The sequence below is a fragment of the Stylophora pistillata genome, chromosome 7 (genome assembly GCF_964205215.1).
Source record: "Stylophora pistillata chromosome 7, jaStyPist1.2, whole genome shotgun sequence".
NCBI lineage: Eukaryota > Metazoa > Cnidaria > Anthozoa > Scleractinia > Pocilloporidae > Stylophora > Stylophora pistillata.
In genome coordinates this window covers 5,895,001-5,916,846 of record NC_142525.1, presented here as the reverse complement: position 1 = coordinate 5,916,846, position 21,846 = coordinate 5,895,001, and the positions used below count along the sequence as shown (strand labels likewise).

At 40.0% G+C, this 21,846-nt stretch overlaps 1 pseudogene across 1 annotated transcript in view; it reads right to left on the bottom strand.

Annotated features, from left to right (window-relative positions):
- Positions 1–11,501: 11,501 nt before the first annotated feature.
- The window catches only part of LOC111341971 (uncharacterized), a 20,219-nt pseudogene continuing 9,874 nt past the window's right edge, over positions 11,502–21,846 (bottom strand). Inside the window, exons 5-9 of the transcript XR_015989386.1 lie at positions 21,790–21,846; positions 21,531–21,626; positions 20,903–20,998; positions 19,571–19,681; positions 11,502–15,127 (exon numbers count right to left, since the gene is read on the bottom strand). The exon at positions 21,790–21,846 is cut by the window's right edge and continues 580 nt beyond it. The product of XR_015989386.1 is annotated as an uncharacterized LOC111341971 (transcript). The remainder of the gene's footprint in view (positions 15,128–19,570; positions 19,682–20,902; positions 20,999–21,530; positions 21,627–21,789) is intronic.

Genomic DNA, 21,846 nt, shown 5'->3' with positions numbered 1-21,846 from the left:
AGGAAGATAAGAAATGTAAGCAACTTTCCAGATTCTTGGTAGATATTGGAAATTTCACGTTTAAAGAGAGGCATGTTTCAACGACGAAAAAGTGAACTAATCGAGATGTTTCCTTTAAAGAGCGTGAGCGTAACCAGCCAATCATTGCCGGACTATCAGATCACGAGATTGCAAGCCAGAAAACTAAAGTAGAGTAATAATTCTGGTAACTTGAAGCTGCAATTGCTGGTTTAGTTGCCGAAAAAATAGCTCAACGTAAATTTGTCATTTGGCACTTATACCTTAGCCACTAAGACAGCAATAATAGTGATGAAAATGTTTAACCGCTAAAGAGACCCCGTAAGAGCCGCGTGCATCACGCCTCTCCCGTTTTATGCACAACAGCTGTCACGAACTTCACGCTGCACGCGTGTCTGTTCGCTGGTGAAATACACGATCGAGTAGTGTTCGTTCTAATTTCCTTCGTTCTGCATAGCCAAGTATAACAGACTAAGTTAAAAGGGGGGGGGGGGACGCCATTCATTCAATAGAACACATTACATGGAAATATATAAATATCTGCAATTCAGGACGGAAAAACATGAATCAATATTTTAGGTTAAGATTTTGTTACTCTCGCAGAAGCTGTTGTGGAAATTTTAGAACTTGTAGGCTGATTTTACGGCTGGCATGCAAAAACAAACAAGCGGAGATTCTGGATTTATCTCCCCTGAAATGATAATCACATGGAACCGCATATGAATTTGATGAGCCAACTATTCTACTTTCATTCGACACCAATTCACCATAGGGAAAAAAAAAGTGCAATAACGCGATTCAACTCCCTAAGACTAACGGCGTAATTTCTTTCAGTTCGTATTGTGTTTATTGTACGATTTTACGCCGTTAACAAACAGTGTTATTTCTTTTAGCAAGTAATTCACCGTTATCTGATACGCCCAGACTTATCTATCAAGCCGCTTGAGTCTTTTCTACTTCCTTAGTGTTTAAAGTAGATCCATGTTTCAATTGTAACGTCGTGGAAGGAATGACTTTGTGGAAAGATAGAAAGTGAGTTTATTTCAAATTTACATATTGAAAGCTAATTTGACGATGGCTGACGTTGTGGAAGAATAATTACATCGCGACCAAAATCTCGACGAAACTGATATTCTTTGTACCTTGAACTGACAACCTTTCTACAAAAGTTATTTTGAGCGAGAGATGTGACTTGATCATGTCTATACAAGTAAGGGTCCGTAGTTTAACAGACAGCGAGATCACGTGCACTGATCAGCCCCCAAAAACACGAAGATAGAACAGAAAAATTGAAAGTAGTAACTTCTCTGCTTCAGTCAGAGAAATGATAAAGTCACGCGAGGTAAAATCCTCACTGAATGTTCTTTTGTTACCTTTGATCTCGTTGTAACTCTTGATTTACTCTTGATTTACTCACTTTCACCAGAGTGTGGTGAGGGTCGCACAACAGAGCGAGGCTCCTTATTAAGTGCGCCCTATATCCCACCCATCCCACCCCAGGGGAGGACATCCATCACACAGTAATCTCGTGTGTGGGAAATTAACGTCTCCTACCCCAACCCTGCAGGAGACGGGACCTCCATTTATTCGTCCCTATCCGAGAAGACTAGAATATCTAACCATTTCTTGATGTTATAGAAAGGTAGCAAATTCTTCTCAATTATTTTTAAGACCCTGAGTGTTGGTCCGGCCGGGGCTCGAACCCTCGACCTCCCGCACAACAGTCCAGCGCTCTATCCATTTGAGCTAACCGGGAGGCGGTTTGAATTAATTTTGAATTAATTTTGAATTAATGTGAATTAATTTTGCAAATAAAGTGACTCGTGAGCCCCAGTTCACATTCAAGGCGCTTCCAGAGGAAGACGATCAAGCGATAAAGCCAGTTCCTCCGAAACTTTGTTGTCTGCGTTACACGACGTTGAGATCGCGAAGATGATTACAGGCAGAACCGCATAACTGAGTTAAATCTCGCATTCTGATTGGTTGTCGAAGCGAGGTATTTATAGTAGAATTGCATGTTGAAAACAAGGCAAAGTGATATTGTTTCGCATCTCTTGTTTCGCGCTCACGATAAAAACAAACAATGTTCCTGTAGTTTCTTAGATTTTCCTTCTTTTATTAAGTTCTGCGATTCAAGGAAAATTCTTTACCTGACTCGTGAATTTGCCGTTGTATTACACTTGAAAACCGATATTTCACTTATCGCTTCACGATTCGTGCGACATCGGTTTTCGAGTGCAATTTAACATCGAATTCCCTTGTCCAGCAATGAATTTTCCTACAGAAAAACAGCTATTTTTTTTTTAATTATAATCTTTTGGCAGATCCCTAAAATTAACCCGATTCTTCATTCTTCTAGTACAATTATTCGGTTCGTAATTTTGTAGGTTTGAATCAAAAGTCAAAATAAAGAGAGCCTGAGAAATCTCATCCCGCAGACCTTACGTGATCGCGTCCCTCCACGCTCCTCGCGTGCTTCAGGCTCGATTGGGGAATATATGTTTCAGTATTCAGTTTTCACCTTTCGCCTCACAGATGTGAATGGAAATTATTTATTTAAATGCCAAAGTTTCAGACACAAAAAGCACAGAAACTCAAGGACTGATCTGCCTTTCAGTTGCTAGATCACATCAAAAGACTAAACACATTTGCTGGATCAATTTGAGACAACAGAAGCAAAATTAAAGAAGAAGCAGATAATTTTCTTCTTAAGACTTTCCCACTCTGGAGAATGTCATTGTAGAGATATTAGCTATCAAAATGATGTCACGCGAACATCTTAGTGAAATATTCCTCGTTCTTTGTGCTCCTTATCTTGCGCTATACTTTAAAAATGAGTGTTATGCACGAATTCTGTAAGATACGTGGGCGTTTGACGACCATAAAGGGAAAGGAAACGCTTGAAAAGCCCCGACACCGTTTAAGACATTTTAATTTGAGGGTGCAAGGTCTACCACGCGCTCGTGATGAGGCTTGAGACAAACACAATGCCTAATTTGAGATTTTAAGTTGAAGCGTCCTTTGGCTACACTTCGTTTGCAATAATTTCAGCGTAAGGCCATATGTGTCGAAATTGTTCTGTAAAAGCACGCAGCAAACATTGAATCAACCGAGATGTGACATCTCTTAACTTTGAGATTTGGGTATGCTACGTTTGGATAAGTGATGGAAAAATTATGAGTAAGGGTTGTTGATCTTTGCTCCTGTTGTGGAATTACATTCCTCGAGTGATTTTCGTAAACGATGCAAGTAATAAATCCTGTAGAATCTTCTCAAGGAAAGTTAACCCTTTCACTCCCGAGATCCCAATAGCAATTCTCCTTACTGTCTTCGATACAATTCTTATAATACTATTTTGGAGAATTTGGTATTGGATCAATTGATATTTTTCTTTATTTTCATCATTTGTCGGCTTGATATTGTAATGAGTTAAGAAGGAGAAATTCCAACAAAAATTGGGGGCGTTGAACACCAGATAATGTGATCACGAGATGATAAGGCGGATTGCGGAAATCAGTCGTCGCCGATACAGTGTAAAGGTAGGACTATAGAAAGGTGAAAGCAATTTGACTACCAATGAGAGGGGGGATATTATTATGAAACAGTGTAAAGGTAGGACTATAGAAAGGTGACAGCAATTCGACTACCAATGAGAGGGGGGATATTGTTCTGAAACAGTGATGTGATGAAAAAGAGAGTCATGTCCTGAGGGGCGTTTATTTTTATGCAGAGGGTTTGGAGGGTAACATGTTGTGGTATAAAAAAAGGCGTAGGAATATTTCCGCTTGATGAATGAATTTATTTGTAAGAGGGCTCTGTTTAATGTTGGACTCTTGACCACGAGAGAGACTTTTAAAGAGAGTATCTTTTCAGTTGACATGATATTTATTTGAAATTTTCAGTAAAGAAACGTTCGACAAAATTACACCGAGTAATCTGATTGTAACTTCTCATTCAAACCTCTTCCCTCTAACAACACAATGTTTGTCTTTCGTTTCCGCTTTCATCTCATGTTGTGTCTATGGGTGAAAATGTATGTTCAAGGTAATAATAGGGACCTTAAGAAACCACGACGGCGACGCCAAGGAAGACTTCGATTAAAGAATGAATTTCTTCTCTTAATTAGAATTTCAAAAATGACTGCAGGACCTTACTGTACTGTCTCATACAGCGCCACAGCTCAACTTCAGCATTACGTATAAATTAGCCGTTGAGTTCCAAATGGAAATTAAAATAATTTGCCGTCACGGTTTCGGTTTCCAGACGACACAAATTTTGGCGATTTCACGTTGTTGTTTTGCATAGGATGGCTAAGAAAAGTGCAAAGTTTCAAAACGCACGTGCTAAGCTATTGTTCTGCCAATTAGATCTCTTGTTTTTCCACATCCTCTTTGCCGTCGCCGTCGTGGTTTCTTAAGGTCCCTAATTGGGTAGCTACAGCGGAGCTGAGGACGCAGCAGGCGGGGGGGTAGGGACTAGACGATAGTGTGCTTATGTATGTAATACATAAGAACAATAAAAGAGAAAGGAAAAGAAAACGAAGCGTGATAATAAAAGCGAAAGCATTATTTGGTTTTGTCAACTGAATTGATAATATAAGTTGGCCAGGCGAACGCCATCCCTTCGTCAGAGCCAATAGACAAAGGGCTAGCGTTTGAAAGGTCTTCTTACGAAACTCTTTACGGTGGCCAATTTGCAATTTTAATTCAGTGAATAAAGCCAAATCATCTTGTTATACCCCTTCACAAATTTAAACAAGTAGAGTCATGTGCGGGGCGATAAAATAGATACCCATTTCGGTAAACTTGAATTCCACTCGTGTATGTCAAGGGTTGGGCGTGTGTCTGTGTGTGAGGGGATGGGAAGAAAGGGGAACTTCAAAAGGAGAATGTGCACCCTCGATGTAAACGTTGCACCTTCGGTGTTAACGTCACCTCCTACAAGGGTACATGAGGGAGGTGGGAGGGAGTTAGGGAGACATTATTTGAATCCCCCCTTCTAAAATTGACCTCCTCTCCCGATGCATGATGGGAAAGGGGGAGTTACTCCCTAAAGGAACATGCCAAGAAGGGGTAATTTTTAGGGTCGGATTTCCCCAGCAACCATTTTTGATCGATTATACGATCTTTCTCTTATTATGCACAGATGTCTTCTCACTAATTATGACATGCATAACTTTATTTCGGTTTTTCGCTCTCTTCTCCATTCTCTTTCGTCCTTGCAAGCTTTTTTCATTCGTTTTACATCGTTTAACTCCCCCTTTCCGCAGTTTTCTTGCTCTTCCTTTCCTACTCGCTCCTATCTCAAAATTCTGCGAGAAAAGAAACAGCTGACAATATTAGAGGGGAAGGGAGGGGTTGGGAAAGTTTGAACACCCGGGTAATCTGTAGCTGCGGTCAATGTCCTTTTTCTCTTTTTTTCCCTTTCTTCATTTCTCAGTTAGCAAGACAACTCACTCTTTCATTCAGCATTCCTAAAATGAGTAAAAAACCCAATTTGTAAAGCATCCAAATTATATCAGACCATGGGTCATTTTCCAAAAGTTCTAGATCTCAAGCAAAAAAGGTGACATGAAGTAAGGAAACAGATCTCAAGCAAAAAAGGTGACATGCAGTAAGGAAACAGATCTCAAGCAAAAAAGGTGACATTCAGTAGAAAGGAAACAGTCCACTGAGGAGCATCGTAATCAAACGAATTTTCAGATAAATTTTCAAAACAAAAAACTATAAGTAAAGAAAAATTTAAATTCTGCTGATAACACCTTTATTTACAGCAGTTAAAAGTCTTAAGAAATACATTTATTATTCAAATACCGCCCCAAGAAAAGAAAACTTCCTAGTAAACAGATGCTACATAAGTCTTACATTTTTACTGATATCGATAAGTAGAAGCTACTGTACATTTCCTCTGCTCAGGGTACGAGTCGTGAGTCGCTGATTATTCATTACGTTATCGCTTTTTAAAATTGGTCCTTGGGCTGAGTACAAATTTTCTGGAAGATGCCCGTCCAACTCGGTCAGAGATGGATTACACTCCTACAACAGTCAGAGCAGCAGCACCAGAATCACAAAAGTAATTTCAAGGTCAATGCTGCAATTTCCGAGATGAATTTTCTTTCAAACGCTCAATGTTGTTGTCATTTTTGCATTCATAAATGTAGTCTAATTTATCAAAGATAGTATCTGCGGCTTCCTAAGCCCCACCCTCCTGGTTTGACTGTGCTGCCATACTTTTCACAAGGTTCTCTGCTGTTTCCTGGGACTGCGCTGCCAGAATGCCAAATTTAAACAGAAGCACTTCTTTTAGCTCGTGGCGATATCATCTGTCAACAGCTAAGCTGTCCATGTTAATTTCTTTACTGATAAGCTGACAACCGAGATAGAATGCTGCGAAGAATTCTTGGAAAGTCTTGTGAAGAAAGCCAAAACGTATAGTCGGTCTTAGTTTACTGCCTCAAGGCTGAACTGACAGAAATTTAAATCCAGGTAAATCGCTTTCCTTTTATTTCCAAGCTCCTTCTCGTCAAAGTCCAAGTTGTCTTCAAGTAAACCTTTCAAAGCTATCAAGCCAAGGTGTTTCAATTGGGTTTCGTAAAGTTATGAAGAAGAGTGTCGCAGTATTTTCTAATTTTGACTCCAGCTTCGTGCCGTGCCGTAACAACCACGCGACATTTTGGTAGCACTCGGCCTTCAACAATTTCTGAAAAAATTGGTAGCTTCTTCTCAGAAACTTCATCCAATCCATCGAGTACAAGGAGAACTTCAGATTGACTGTGGCGAATGAAATCGAAGAATCTCTTTCTTTGGTCGTCACCGACATCTCGAGGTAGAAGTTGATCATTAATGGCTTCCCAAAGGTCAGACTGAACTTCACGACATTTAATCAAAAGCACTATAAGGAATTTTGCGAAGTAATTTCCGGTTGCGCGTTTTTGAGAGGCCCAGTCGAAAACAATTTTGTTGCAGTTAGTTGTCTTTCCATTCCAGGCTCACCCTCGATTAATACAACTCTTGGTTCTTCACATTCCTCTTGCGGGTTGAAGATCTCAGAAATTGTGACAACTCGGACCGTAGCTGTTCCTCTCGCTCTCTCTTTGACGGTAGACGACTTTAAGTCTGGTGTACAAGTCTCCGAAAGAAAATTTTAAGTCGCCACACCAAGGAGGGAGGTTTATCGCGGGTTTTGTAGAGTTGGCGGATGTTCTCAATCATTCCGGTGGGATTATAAATTATAACTATCTAAAATAAAAATAGATCTCTTAAGGTGTTGAGTCAAACTATCGAAACCACATTGGGTTTTTGAAATATCGTAAAATAACTTTTTTCCAAGCGGAAATCTCTTCAGCACTTCAAAGGCCCGTTTTTAACTGCGCCAATCATCAAAAATGACACAAATTGAATTACTCGTCTTTTCAGAAAACTCTTGTCTGAGGAATTTATTTGGCTTCACATATTTATACCAATCCATTGCGAAAACAAATCACAAGTTTTTCTTTTTCAACGGTTTTTAAAGTAAAAATTATTTTCCAGTTTGACTACTACATTGCAATGTGCAACTTTTAATCTCGGCTCAGCGCAAAAATTCCAACTTCTTCCCGATGATATATTGATTTAAACTAACGAAATAGAATAGGTTGGAGGAGTATGGAAATATAAAAACATATTGCGGTTTCGGCGAACTTCTTGTACAGCCAATCAACAAAATATGCCGCATGGTCACGTTAATCCAAAATGTTTCTTATTATCCATTTAGAGGGTGTCCTTATTAATATTAGGTGAAGAGCAGTCATTTTAAATTGGATAATGTATCCTGTGATTTTATAGTGAGCTAATTCATTCAAAGGACCCATCTGATGTGTTTATAACCCAAAAGTTCCCATTAAATCACCAGAAAATAATATATTCACGAAAACACACTAGGTAAGCCAAGTGGATTATCCTTTTTATCGATTTTTCAAGACTTGATAAACTGAAAGGAACTGCTCATAAACTTCATGAATATTGTGCCACGCAAGGTAATCATGCGAAATTCAATTACGAGCGAGGTTGCTTAAAGTAAGAAACGCGTGTATTAATTTCCAAATGAAAATTTTCCCTCTCCTGCGCGCACAACTGACGCTATGATTTCTATTTTACAAGTGACGGGCCTAGTTTTCTACGGCGCAGCCAGTGAGTGCCCTCTCCATCCTACTTTCAGCTCTTAACGCCTGTCGGTCCTTTGAACAAAGATGGTTATAGAAAAGACCGCAACTAGAAAGCATCGAGGATAATTCGAAGTAATTTTAAGAATATCGTATACTTCGCAATCCTTTTAAAATCGAGTGCTAACGAGCAAAAAACTTATCATTTGGCGGGTGTGACTTGATTTTAATTGAAATTTCATTTGATTGTTATGATGTGCAGAAATTTTTCAAAAAATGTCTGATATACCAAAGAAGTTACCGCTATGATTGTGCGAAGAAACATAGCTTAAACTGAGATTCGTAGTTCATATTTGAAAGTGTTTTCGTAGGCCACCCTATGAACAAAATCAGGGAAAAATAGTTTTCAGTTTACCGGCCAAAATTTACGCACAAATCAGTGGCAGTTACAACTTGTCAATTATTATCGAATCGCACAGTTGAATTTGCCTCAAAGATTGCGAAGGACAAAAAACGGAATCCAAAACTTAAATCTTACATTTTAAAATACGGAGATATGAGTGCTTACTCCTATTAGGTAAGCACTCATATTGTATAAAGCGACCCGACTCTGTTTCAGTGATAGCACCACAAGAATATATTTACAATGAGATCAAACGTAGTTCATCTTCTTTTCAGTTCTCATTTAAAGCCTCATTACAAAAAAACGGTGGTCTGCGTCTCTGTCTCCCAGCCTATTGTGACCACGTGACTGCACAGTTTCTTCAAACGAATATTCTTGTTTGTGACAATTGCTTGGTCGGTAGTTTTAGTCTGACAGGATCCCGGGAGTCTTCTATATTAACTTTTCATTGAACATTCCAAGCTTTGTTTCACGCACATTTCTTCTGTCTCAAAGAGAGAGGGAAGGGGGGGGGGGGGTGGGTGGGTTCACGTTGATGCCGGATATATGATTAAAAATAAGCCCTTTTGACGGTTGACGGTTAACCTTTTTGGAATGTCATTTATGAAAAATTTTCCTTAGGACGCGTTTGTAAACAACTGTTAATTTATAACACCTTTTATTAACAAATAACGAACGTCTTACAACACCAGAAGTGTTTCCACACCCGAAGTCAGTTCTATCGATGACCAGGTCTACTCGTGACTAGAAGTTAAAGGACTTACATAAAAGTAATTTTGTGAGATATCAAAACTTTTATTAATAAAGAACAGAACCCGACCCCAATTAGGGCAATCGTCCAGTTCTTAGTTACGGATATCTAAGACATTTGACGGCTTGCATTGGCTTGCTTATTTGATGGTTGACGGTAAAGAGATTGCGTTTAATTTTTGGCGGTTGACGGTTCATATTTTGGCCATTTGATGGTTGACGGCTAACCCCATTGAGACCCTCATAAAAAAAGGAAGGGGAGATCATAGCAATATTACAGAGCCTAGAGGGAGATCAAGTAAATTTTATCATGACACGACCGAAATCCTCCAAGACGCCAACACCTATCAGGCAAAGACGTCCTCTGTGATAAGAAGTGGACAGTATCGGCGCTTGAACAAAGATTCGACAGACTGTTAAGGAGGTTGTCCTAGAAACTGCGCTTGAAACGAAGCGGACATCTTGTAGAGGCCGTCTACAAAGAGATGAGACTACGACTCGAACAGCTGCCTAGAATATATGGTTTACCGAAGATTCATAAAGCCGATGTACCTCTGAGATCGCCTGAGTCAAGTGTGAAAACCTTCGCAAAAAATTTGTCCACTCACTTAGCGAACATCTTATTTCTGTTTATAAGAAATATCTAATAAGAAACATCTTCCTCCTACTAAGAAACTTCTTCTGTCAAAGGCCATAAGATTTAACCGTCAACCGTACTACTCCCCACTGAGATTAAATTGACAATAACTGATAACGTAAAAAGAAATCCCGTTTTTCATGTTTAATACGATCAGCCTCTCTTAGATTTCCCGGATGATATTTTCACTTCTAGTTAAACGATAAAGCCGTCAGCTTCTTTTGCCTCAAAGAGCAATTTTCATTTTTGCCACAGAGCCGCGCAATCAAATTCAGTATACGTAAGCGTGCTCAAAGTTCCGATAGTGTACGCTGATAGTGTGAGCAAATCGCTTCGCTAGAAATTTTTTTTCGCCCGAGCGGCCATGGTTAGCGCGGGGAAAAGCTAATACATTTCGCGACAATAATGGATACAAACAGAGACTCGGCCCACCAGTCCCAAAACGAAGACAATTTTCCGACCTTTTCGCTTGGGGCTAGAGTTTTTAATTGAGGCAAAAAAAAGAGAAAAACAACGGAAAAGGAGACTCGCCATTAGCGCCGTCACGATTCGCTTCACTGTCCGACGGTGAAATAAAAGTGCCATTTCATTCACATTCACTCATTTCATTTCATTCACCCGGAAGGTCCTGACTAATCTATCACCCAGATCCTCTCGTTTACCTCTAGGGTCTGGGTACGAGACTAGGTCCTAACCCTTTCAAGAGCCGCACCCTATCTAAGCGGGGTGGGGCGGGGTGGGGTGGGGGTACCTGGGCTACTACAGAATCCACCGATCTCCTAGGAAATTTAATAATAACCTTATCCTGCAATCTTTTTTTTCAGCGTGTTCTATTGTTCAGCGCGTGCGCCATGTCCGCCATATCTCAAGCGGGTTTCGATGTCGTGGGGTAACTCCCGTAAGGAGCTTGCGGAAAAAAATATTATTCTAGCGTGGGATTACCCCAACAACCCTTTTTGATCGAGTCTATGATCTTTGATTCATTATGCATAGACGTCTTTTCACTACTTGTGACATACATAACTTTACCGCGGTTTTTCCTCTCCTCTCTTGTTCATCCTCTTCCATTGTCGCACATTTTTTTCCATTCCTTTTATGTTATTTAAAGGCTGGTGAACCTGTTTTACAGTCCCGTGTTTGAATTCCCCCTTCCCAGGTTTTCTTCCTTTTCCTCTCCTACTTCTTTCCCAGAGATTCTCTGATAAAATTAACAGCTGACAATATCTGAGGAGAAGGGAAGGGTAGGGAAAGTTTGAACACCTGCATAATCTGTTACTGCCGCCAATGTCCTTTTTCTCTCTTTTTTTTCCTTTCACCTTTTTTCAATTAGCAAGACAACTCACTCTTTCATCCAGTAATCATGACCAAAGTAAAACCGAATTCCTAAAGTACCCATACCACATTGAACCAATTGCGTCAGTTTTCAAAAGATCTCAAGCAAGAAAGTTGACATGAAGCAAGGAAACAGTAAACGAAGAAGCAGAGGGATCAAACAAATTTTCCGGAAGAATGCAGAAAAAAAACTAAACACACAGAGAATACGTGGAAAAAACTTGAAATTCTGCTGAAAATACTTTTATTTACATCAGTTAAAAGTCTTAAGAAATACATTTATCGTTCAAATTAAGCTCTTATACTAAAGTAAATAATCTTAGTCAATAGATGCTATATAAGTCTTGCATTAATATTTATATCGATAACTAGAAGCTACTGTACATCTACCCTGCTTAGGGTAAGAGCCGCGAATCCCTGATTATTCGCTACATTATCACTTTTTAAAATTGGTCTGAGCACAGAGTATAAAATCTCAGGGGAAGCCCATCTAACTTGGTTAGAGATGGATGACACTATCGCACAGCAGTCAGAGCAGCAGCAGCACCAGAATTACCAAAGTAATTTAAAGGTCAATACGACCCATCTAGAGATGTGTTTTCTTTCAAATACTTACTTAGCCAGAGCAGCAGCACCAGCTTCCCCAAGGTTATTTCTGTTCAGAAATAAAATTTCTGGAGATGAATTTTCTTTTTACACACTCAGCCAGAGCAGCAGCACCAGCTTCACCAATTTCATTAGAAGACAAATTAAAATCCGTCAGAGATGTATTCTCTTTCAAACTCAACGTCAGCATCCAAATCCAACTTTCTCAGAGATTTACTTTCTTTCAAACACTTAGTTAGAGTAGCAGCACCAGCATCACCAATTTCATTAGAAGACAAATTCAAACGTGTCAGAGATGTATTCTCTTTCAAACTCTCAGCCAGAGCAGCAGCACCAGCATCACCAATTTCATTAGAAGACAAATTCAAATCCGTCAGGGATGTATTCTCTTTCAAACTCTCAGCCAGAGCAGCAGCACCAGCATCAACAATTTCATTAGAAGACAAATTCAAATCCGTCAGGGATGTATTCTCTTTCAAACTCTCAGCCAGAGCAGCAGCACCAGCATCACCAATTTCATTAGAACGCAAATTCAAATGTGTCAGAGATGTATTCTCTTTCAAACAATCAGCCAGAGCAGCAGCACCAGCATCACCAATATTATTAACAAACAAAGCCAAGTACGTCAGAGATGTATTCTCTTTCAAACTCTCAGCCACAGCAGCAGCACCAGCACAACAAATTTTATTGACAGACAAATACAACTCTGTCAGAGATGTCTTGTCTTTCAAACACTCAGCCAGAGCAGCAGCACCAGCATCACCAATTTTATTAGAAATCAAATACAACCCTGTCAGAGATGTATTCTCTTTCAAACACTCAGCCAGAGCAGCAGCACCAGCATCACCAATTTTATTAAAACACAAATCCAACTCTGTCAGAGTTGTCTTGTCTTTCAAACACTCAGCCAGAGCAGCAGCACCAGCATCACCAATTTTATTAGAAGACAAATGCAACTTTGTCAGAGATGTATTCTCTTTCAAACACTCAGCCAGAGCAGCAGCACCAGCATCACCAATTTTATTAGAAGACAAATCCAACTCTGTCAGAGTTGTCTTGTCTTTCAAACACTCAGCCACAGCAACAGCACCAGCATCACAAATTCCATTATCAGACAAATTCAACTCTGTCAGAGATGTCTTGTCTTTCAAACACTCAGCCACTGCAGCAGCACCACCATCACCAATTTCATTAGAATACAAATGCAAACCTGTCAGAGATGTCTTGTCTTTCAAACACTCAGCCACAGCACCAGCACCAGCATCGCCAATTACATTATCAGACAAATACAAACGTGTCAGAGATGTCTTCTCTTTCAAACACTCAGCCACAGCAGCAGCACCAGCATATCCAATTCCATTAGAAGACAAATCCAACTCTGTCAGAGATGTCTTGTCTTTCAAACACTCAGCCAGAGCAGCAGCACCAGCATCACCAATTTCATTAAAATACAAACGCAAACCTGTCAGAGATGTATTCTCTTTCAAACACTCAGCCAGAGCAGCAGCACCAGCATGACCAATTCTATTAGAAGACAAATTAAAATCTGTCAGAGATGTATTCTCTTTTAAACTCTCAGCCAGAGCAGCAGCACCAGCATGACCAATTCCATTACAAGACAAATCCAAACGTGTCAGAGATGTCTTCTCTTTCAAACAATCAGCCAGAGCAGCGGCACCGTCATCAAAAATTTCATTGCCAGACAAATCCAACTTTGTCATACTTGTATTTGTTCTAAGAATGTTGGTTAGTAAGATAGTCTCAGCCGCCTCTAATCTTAATCTGCGCCAAACTTCAATGGTTTCAATTTGGAGACAAGGGCCAAGAGTGCGGGCCAATTTTACATCGAAATCATTTTCATTTTTGCATTCATAAATGCACTCTAATATAACAGTCATACTATCTCTGGCTTCCTTATTCTCGACCTCCTGGTTTATTTGTGTCGCCATACTTTTCATAAGGTTCTCTGCTGTTTCCTCGCACCGTGCGGCTAGATTGCCAAATGTGAACAGAAGCACTTCTTTCAGCTCGTGGCGATATCGTCTGTCAACAGCTATGCTGTCTGTGCTAATTTCTTTCTTGATAAGCTGGGAAACGAGATTCAAAGCGGCGAAGAACTCTTGGAAAGTCTTGTGAAGAAAGCTATAACGTCTAGTAGCTCGGAGTTTACTGCCTCCGGGCTGAACAGAGAGAAATCCAAGTTCAGGTAGATCACTTCCTTTGTGTTTTCCAAGCACCTTCTCGTCAAAGTCCAAGTTGTCTTCTAATAAACCTTTCAAAGCTATCGAGCCAAGGTGGTTCAGTTGGCTTTCGTAACGTCCAACAAGGTCCGCCTCGTCGACTTCTGAAAGTTGTTTCTTTGCTCTGTATCTTCTTAGTATACAATCCACTATGTCCATGTACAGCTTACTTCTGCTTTCAGGAAATACACCGTTCAAATCTTCATAGACCAGGCAAAGAAGTGCAATGTTGAGAGGATTCGTCGACATTTCATGTAAGGTTTTATCATGCAGTCGTTCGATAAGCTGTTCGGCCAAGTTTGTCTTCTCTCTGAAGTACTTTTTGATGAAGGTTTTCACATCTTCTTTAGTGAATCCCTCCACCTCTAGCAGCGTGTCGCAGTATTTTCGAACTTTGACTCCAGCCTCGTGCCGTGCAGTTACAACCACGCGACATTTTGGCAGCGCTCGGCCTTGAATAATTTCTGAAAACATTGGTAGCTTCTTCTCAGAAACTTCATCCAATCCATCGAGTACCAGAAGAACTTTAGATTGATTGTGGCGAATGAAGTCGAGGAATCTCTTTCTTTGGTCGTCACCGATATCTCGAGGTAGAAGTTGATCATTAATGGCTTCCCAAAGGTCAGACTGAACTTCACGACATTTAATCAAAAGCACTATGCGGAATTTTGCGAAGTAAATTCCGGTACCGCGTTTCTGAATGGCCCAGTCGAAAACAACTTTTTTGCAGTAAGTTGTCTTTCCCATACCAGGCTTCCCCTCTATTAATACAACTCTTGGTTCTTCACATCCTTCGTGCGGGTTGAAGATTTCAGAAATTGTGACAACTTTATCCGTAGCTGTTCCTCTCGTTTTCTCCTTGTAGATGATTTTAAGTCTGGTGTATAAGTCTCTCAAAGAAAAGTTCAAGTCTTCACACCAGGGAAGGAGGTTTATCGTACCCTCGCGGGTTTTGTAGAGTTGAGAAATGTTCACAATCATTTCGGTGGGATCAAAGGCATCTAAAATAAAAATAATTATCGTCAGGTGTTAAGTCAAATTGTCGAAACCACCTTGGTTTTTCCAAATATTTAACAAATGGTAAACACCACAGCGTACATTATGTAGTTATGGATGCACGCGGGAGATTGCTAAGCACGAAAGAAACGTAAGAGTCGCTCGAGGCGATAGCCGAGGGCGACTCTAGCGTCTTGAGTGCTTAGCAAACCTCCCATGTGCAGCCATAACTCAATAGTGTACGCTGTGGTGTTTACCATTTGTTTTATAACATAACGTTGACACATTGTAGCTAAAGAGTTCCCTTTTATTTAACAAATCTTACGTGACCAGAAAAAAACAAGCGCGCTTGGAAAACTAGTCTTTGCATATGCTCACGCCAGCAGCGTACACCCATGGGCAAATGGGGGACGCTAAATTGACCAATCAGAGCACGCGCTTTACTTTGGTTATGTTATAATGCAAAACATTTTTCCAAGCGAAAGTCCCTTTAGCGCTCAAAGGTCCGTTTTTTAAAAGCGCCGATCATCAATAATGACACAAATCGAGATACAATGAATATATGAAGTTCATATATTTTGAACTGCGGTATTAGATACGTATGATGCACGATCCTCGCAGTAGATAGCGCTATTTATGCAAAAGCGAAAATCAGACCTGAGGAAAAAAGAAAAAAAAAAAAAAAAAACCTACAGGCCTGATTTTTTTCAGGTCTGATTTTCGCTATTGCATAAATAGCGCTATCTACTGCGAGGATCGTGCATCATACGTATCTAATACCACAGTTCAAAATATATGAACTTCATATATTCATTATATCTCATTTATCACTTTCACGGGTTTATTACGAATCAACTTAACGGCCTGCTCCCAGTTGGCTTGTTAGCTCAATTGGTAGAGCGCTGTACTAGTATCGCAGAGGTCCGTGGTTCGAGTTCCGTACAGGCCTCATTTTTTTTCAGGTTTGATTTTCGCTATTGCATAAATAGCGCTATCTACTGCGAGGATCGTGCATCATACGACACAAATTGAATTACTCGTCTTTTTACAAAACTCTTGTTTGAGCAATTTTTTTACTTCGCGCATTTAGATCGATCCTTTGTGAGAAAAAATCACCCAAGTTTTTCTTTTTCAACGGCTCTTTACACTGAAAATTATTTTCAGTTTGACACCTACTTTGCCTTTGCCACCATGACCGTAAATATGCAACTTTTACATCGGCTCAGCGCAAAATTCCAACTTCTACCCAATGATATATTTATTCAAACTAACTAAAATAGGTTAGAGGAGTATGCAAATATAAAAATATGTTGCGGTTTCGGCGAACTTCTTGTACAGCCGATCAACGTAATATGCACGTTTTCGAAAATTCCACCCAACAATGCACAAAAGCGGACTCAATTATTTACGTAATTTACGCCTTCGACTCATGGTTGACGCCTGAATTGAACATTTTGCAGCTTTTTCATGCTTGATGATACCATGAAACAGCATTTAGGGGAGAAAAATCTCTACACCATCTACAAAAATGTTGCCGCCGAAAGGTGATTCATCGCTCTAAGTGTCCTATTGTTATGTTTATCACGCAGTAATGAGAGATAAGAAAAGAAATCACTAAAAGGCAAGATAGATATGAAAAATGCTCATGTTAATCCAAAATATTTCTTATTATCCATTCAAAAAGTTTCCTTATTGATATTACTTGAAGTGCACTAATTTTGTATTGGATAATGTATCCTCTAATTTTATAATGTACTAACGTATTCAAAGGACCCATCTGCTGTGTTTATTACCCAAAAGCTCCCGTAAAATCGTCAGAAAATAATATATTCACGAAAACACACTAAATATGCCAAGTAGACTATTATTTTCATCGATTTTTCAAGACTTGATAAAGTGAGAGGAACTGCTTACAAACTTTATGAATATTGTGTCACGCAACGTAATCACGCGAAATTCAATGACGAGATCGTCCGAAAATATTTTACCAAGTTGTATTAATTTCTACATGAAAATTTCCTCTCTCCTACGCGCAAAACTGACGCTATAGTTTGCAGTTTGTAATCGGCCTGTAGTTTTTCACGGCGCAGCCGGTGAGTGGCTTCTCAATGCTACTTTCAGCTTCCTCCCGCCTGGCGGTTTTTTGATCATAGATGATTATATAAAAGACCCCAACTAGAAGGCATAGAGGATAATTCGAAGTAATTATAAGAATATCGTGTGCCTCTCAATCCTTTTAAAATCAAGTGCTATCGAGCAAAAATCTTATCGTTTGGCGGGTGTGACTTGGTTTTGATTGACATTCTATTTGAATGTTATGATGAGCAGCAATTTTTCAAAACGTGTCTGACATACTAAAGAAGTTACCGCTATGACTTAGTTTGAACTGTGATATATATCCGATAATTCTAGGTGTTTCCGTTGGCCACCCTATCAACAAAATCAGAGAAGAAAAATTTTCACTTTACACGAAATTTACGCGCAGATCCATGGCAGCTACCACTTGTCAATTATTATCGATTCGCAAAATTAGATTTGCGTCAAAGGTTATTTTGTTGAGCACATAGTTATATAAATATGTCTTGTTAACCAAGCGCGAGGGCCATACTGGGAGAATATCGGCTCGAGGTCTTGACAGTACGGACCGAGCGCAGTGATGTCCGTACAAAAAAGACTGAGGGCCGATATTCTTCCAGTACGGTCCCGAGAAAGCTTGGTTAATAAGAGATTTATTATACCACTGAAGTTCAAAGGGACACACGTGTGGTATCATTCGGGACCATTCGGGACAGTGCCCGGTCCAATACTTAGAGAATATTGGACCGGCAATAGAGCCTTTTGATTGGTTGATTTTAGTTATTGGCCCTCTGACTGCCCGAGTCGTGTAATAATTTTTGTTACTGACTATGTCAGGAGGGCGGATAGTTAGCACTGGATGGACACTTACCGAATTAAATCCACCCTATCATGGAGAATCCTTTAGGCCCACTGTTTGCGTAAAACCGGGGCTTGGGTTAGACCACATATAAATAACCCACCCTACGATTCTGGTTCACGGCCTAAAATGGTACTTCGAAGTATTTCGTTTCTGGCCTGCGTTTATCATGTTAGATGTGCACAAGCCACCGCATGGGAAAACAAGAGTTATTCACACATACTCGCCAGTCTACTTGTTACCTCGCGATAAGCGTGCGTGTTCTTATAATCTAAATACGTGGAGTTCTCGATCACCAACTTCGGGAAAGTGAGCGTTTTCAAAGTCGTTCGTGTCTTTGAGGGGATCCCAAAGCTTTTTGCGTTCTCCCATCTCGTGCTTTCCTTAGGTTTTAAACATGTACACACATCAGCAGACCATAGGAAATAGTTAACGGGACAACAGCACGATAGACGGTCAAACCCAAAGCAAAGATGCAACTAACTGAGGCTCGATCCGCGTAGATTGAGCATACATTTGGAGTAAATAAGCTTGTATGCAGAGTCACACGGGAAGAAAGAGCTCGAACGAGTGATAAGTATTTTCAGCCCCTATGTCTTTAATATGGTCGGAGGGTCGTGGGTTCAAATCCCATCTGGAAACTCGATTTTTCTCTTATTTTAAAAATTGTTTATTTCATCTTTACATGCTCACTTTGGGGGCTGGTTGGCTGCATGTGATGCTTTAATGCATGTGATGCTTTAATGTGACAGCGTGATGCTGTTAGTGAGCTTCTGTGCGCTAGCTGATGTTTGGCTGTGTAGCCGCGTGATGCGGTTCTAGTCAATACCCACTAATTGACCCTTGCTCACCATAGAGTCTCCTGTAGCGCAGTGATTAGAGCATCCGACCAGATCACGGAGGTTCGTGGGTTCAAATCTGATCTGGAAACTCGATTTTTCTCTTATATTAAATATGTCTTTAATAATTGCAGAAAAGGGCACATTCAGCTCTCTCAAGCGGAATACATCGCCTATAACCCTTGAATTTAAAAACCTCCGCGCCACAGCGACATAAAAATATAGAGCTGATAAACCTCCAAGGGAGGAATAACGAAAACACCGTGACCAAAAAACTCGACTGATTTCGTGACTACACCTGGAAACCTTAAATCACGAGACCTACAACATAAACTTAAGAAACTTTTCCTACTTATTCTTGGTGGGAAAAGACACGACATCTGGCTCTTTAGCTGTTTGTTCTATATTGTGTTGCTACCAGTGTAGACGAGTCCCACACAGGTCAAAATAATGTGTCTCAAGTTGCAGCTCTGGCCTCACATTGTAAACTATCTCTTAACCCGTTGTCAAGTTGAATTTTGCACGAAATTCTTAGTGGTATGATCAGCCCCAGCAATTTAATGAATATGTGTCTCTTCTTGGCTTCATAGAACATATGAAGATTCTGCACACTCTGTCATCATTTTCTTCTGCAGAATAATTTAAACTAACATTTATTACATAAAAGCGTCTACCTTCCATCCTAGGGATTTTGTTAGGTGGTGGCCTGCTCACCAAATCCTCCAATTTTCGTTTCACCATTTGAATTTCACGTTTGGTCTCACTTAGTTTTTCTGTGGTACTGTCTGCAAAATAGTTTTTCTCATTCATCAATTTTCACTGAAATCATTATTTAACAGATTCTGAGTTTACACTGAATTGTACTGAGGTCGCTGAGACCCAGTTACCAGCGCCTTGGGATCAACAATCTCCTTTCTAAGCAGGAGAGAGTCCTCTCTTGGTGGTAGGGAGGGGGGGGGGGGAGAGAGAGACAACGGAGAGAAAGACTGGTGAAATCGAGAGACAAGTGCCCTTCAGACCATTACACTACGCCTCTCTTTTTCTCCTTCGACTGCTTACCGGGTATTATCATTCACCACTTTTTTCTTGTGAACTTTTCGCGAGATCTAGTAAGAGGCTAACATGGCAGTTTTCTCGTTATGTATCTTGGAAAAAACTGTTGAGATGAGCAGTAGTGAAATAAGGCCTTAAAAGAGTCAGGCCTGCACGGGAATTGAACCTATGACCTCTGCGGCACCGGTGCAATGCTCTACGAACAGCAGTTCACATATGTGATTTTCAGATGTCCAAATCCCTTACAGGCCTGAATTGTTTTTCAAGCCTTACTTTCACTACTGCTTAAGTAGTGTTCGTTACTTCGAAGATAACTAATATGTTCATTTCTTGAACAGCAGCCCACAAATATGATTTTCATTTATTCAGTCATTAATAACGATTTTTACCCATCTTTTAACAAGCCATTGCTAACGCTTAAACCGTCTCCATACATCAATTCACTACGAAATATTTTACGCTTTCTTTAACTTTTAAGTTGTTCTTCGGTCGCCGGTTGATGTAGCATAAGATTTCCTGTGAAACTATTTTAACTTTACTGGTTTCTGTGACTGCATGTCAACCTAGTAGAGCAATCACGTACATTTGTAGCGTGAATTTAATCTCAACATGATATTTCTAACTTGACAATATTACGAGAAAAAATTAAGGAGAGCTTTATCTTACATATGAGCTTTGTAGTAAAGTATACATAGGTCAATAAACTGTAATTGACTCTATTTCCAATTTGCCATATATTGTGGCGTGCAGACTGCTTATTTTTCATCACAATCTAAGTTCTAAGAATAAGTGTGTCGCTACTCAATCATTTATCCTTTGAAATATTCCACATTCATATTTTAAAGTAACTTCCTCTACATATTGATCGGCTTGTAGGCATTCGCCCACAACAGTATGATAATTTTTGTGGAGAATTTTGTTATAATGCACTCTAGCCTTGCTAAGTTGTTTACCTCCGTTCCTTGTGTCATCTCTCATTAGGGAGTCCAGCTTTTCATTAATGTTTCGTACCTCACTCCTCATCTGTTGCAACTCTTGTCTGGTTTGCTCTAATGATAGGGAGATAAAGTTTTTGTCAGTTTTGAAAATAGGGACATACGGATGAGGTAAATACAAATCAAGCAATCAAAGAAGCCCTTCCACCAAAGTTATCTAATGAGTTTTGAAGATAATTGCTTCCTTTCTTTCCCTTCCTCTCATAGTTTAGTTAAATTAAGGAGGGTTGTAGCCAAGGAGACCTCTTGCGGCTCATGACATGAGAAGCCATTCCCCCCTCCCCCCTCACCCTAGGTTGCTACCTGTTCCTTTGTGGCAACTACCCCATCGCACTACTCGCTAAATATTTTAAAAGAGTTGCGACAACATGTAAGCTCAAATGGTGCACAGAAGACCCTTTTTGAATTCCATCCGATCACAAATAATGCCTTCTTAACTTTCAAAAGTAGCTGAGATCTTGGTTGGTGCGACTAGATAAATTTCTTTGTGAGTTCGCAGTTTTAAATAGAATCCACTCGTTAAATGGAAATTGTGGACACAAGTTAATTGCATGTTCTATCATGTAGTGCTGATCGAGTTCTTTGCCTTCATTCCTCGTGTCCTCTTTCAGCTGGGTGTCCAACTTTTCTCCAATGTTTCGCACTTCACTACTGATCTGCTGCAACTCTTGTCTGGTTCGCTCTGATGATAAAGGGTAACGTTTATGTCAGTTTTGTAAATAGGGACATTCGGGTAAATATACCTTGACTGTGAGCCAAAGCTGTGTATATCCCTTAATGTCCAGCAATAATTATCATGCTTTGCCTTTCGACTTGTGTGAGTCATTAATGGGCATAACATGTACCTTCAAACTCCCTGAACGTTTCTTTGATGTTGTCTTCATCTTGCTTCCACTGCTTTA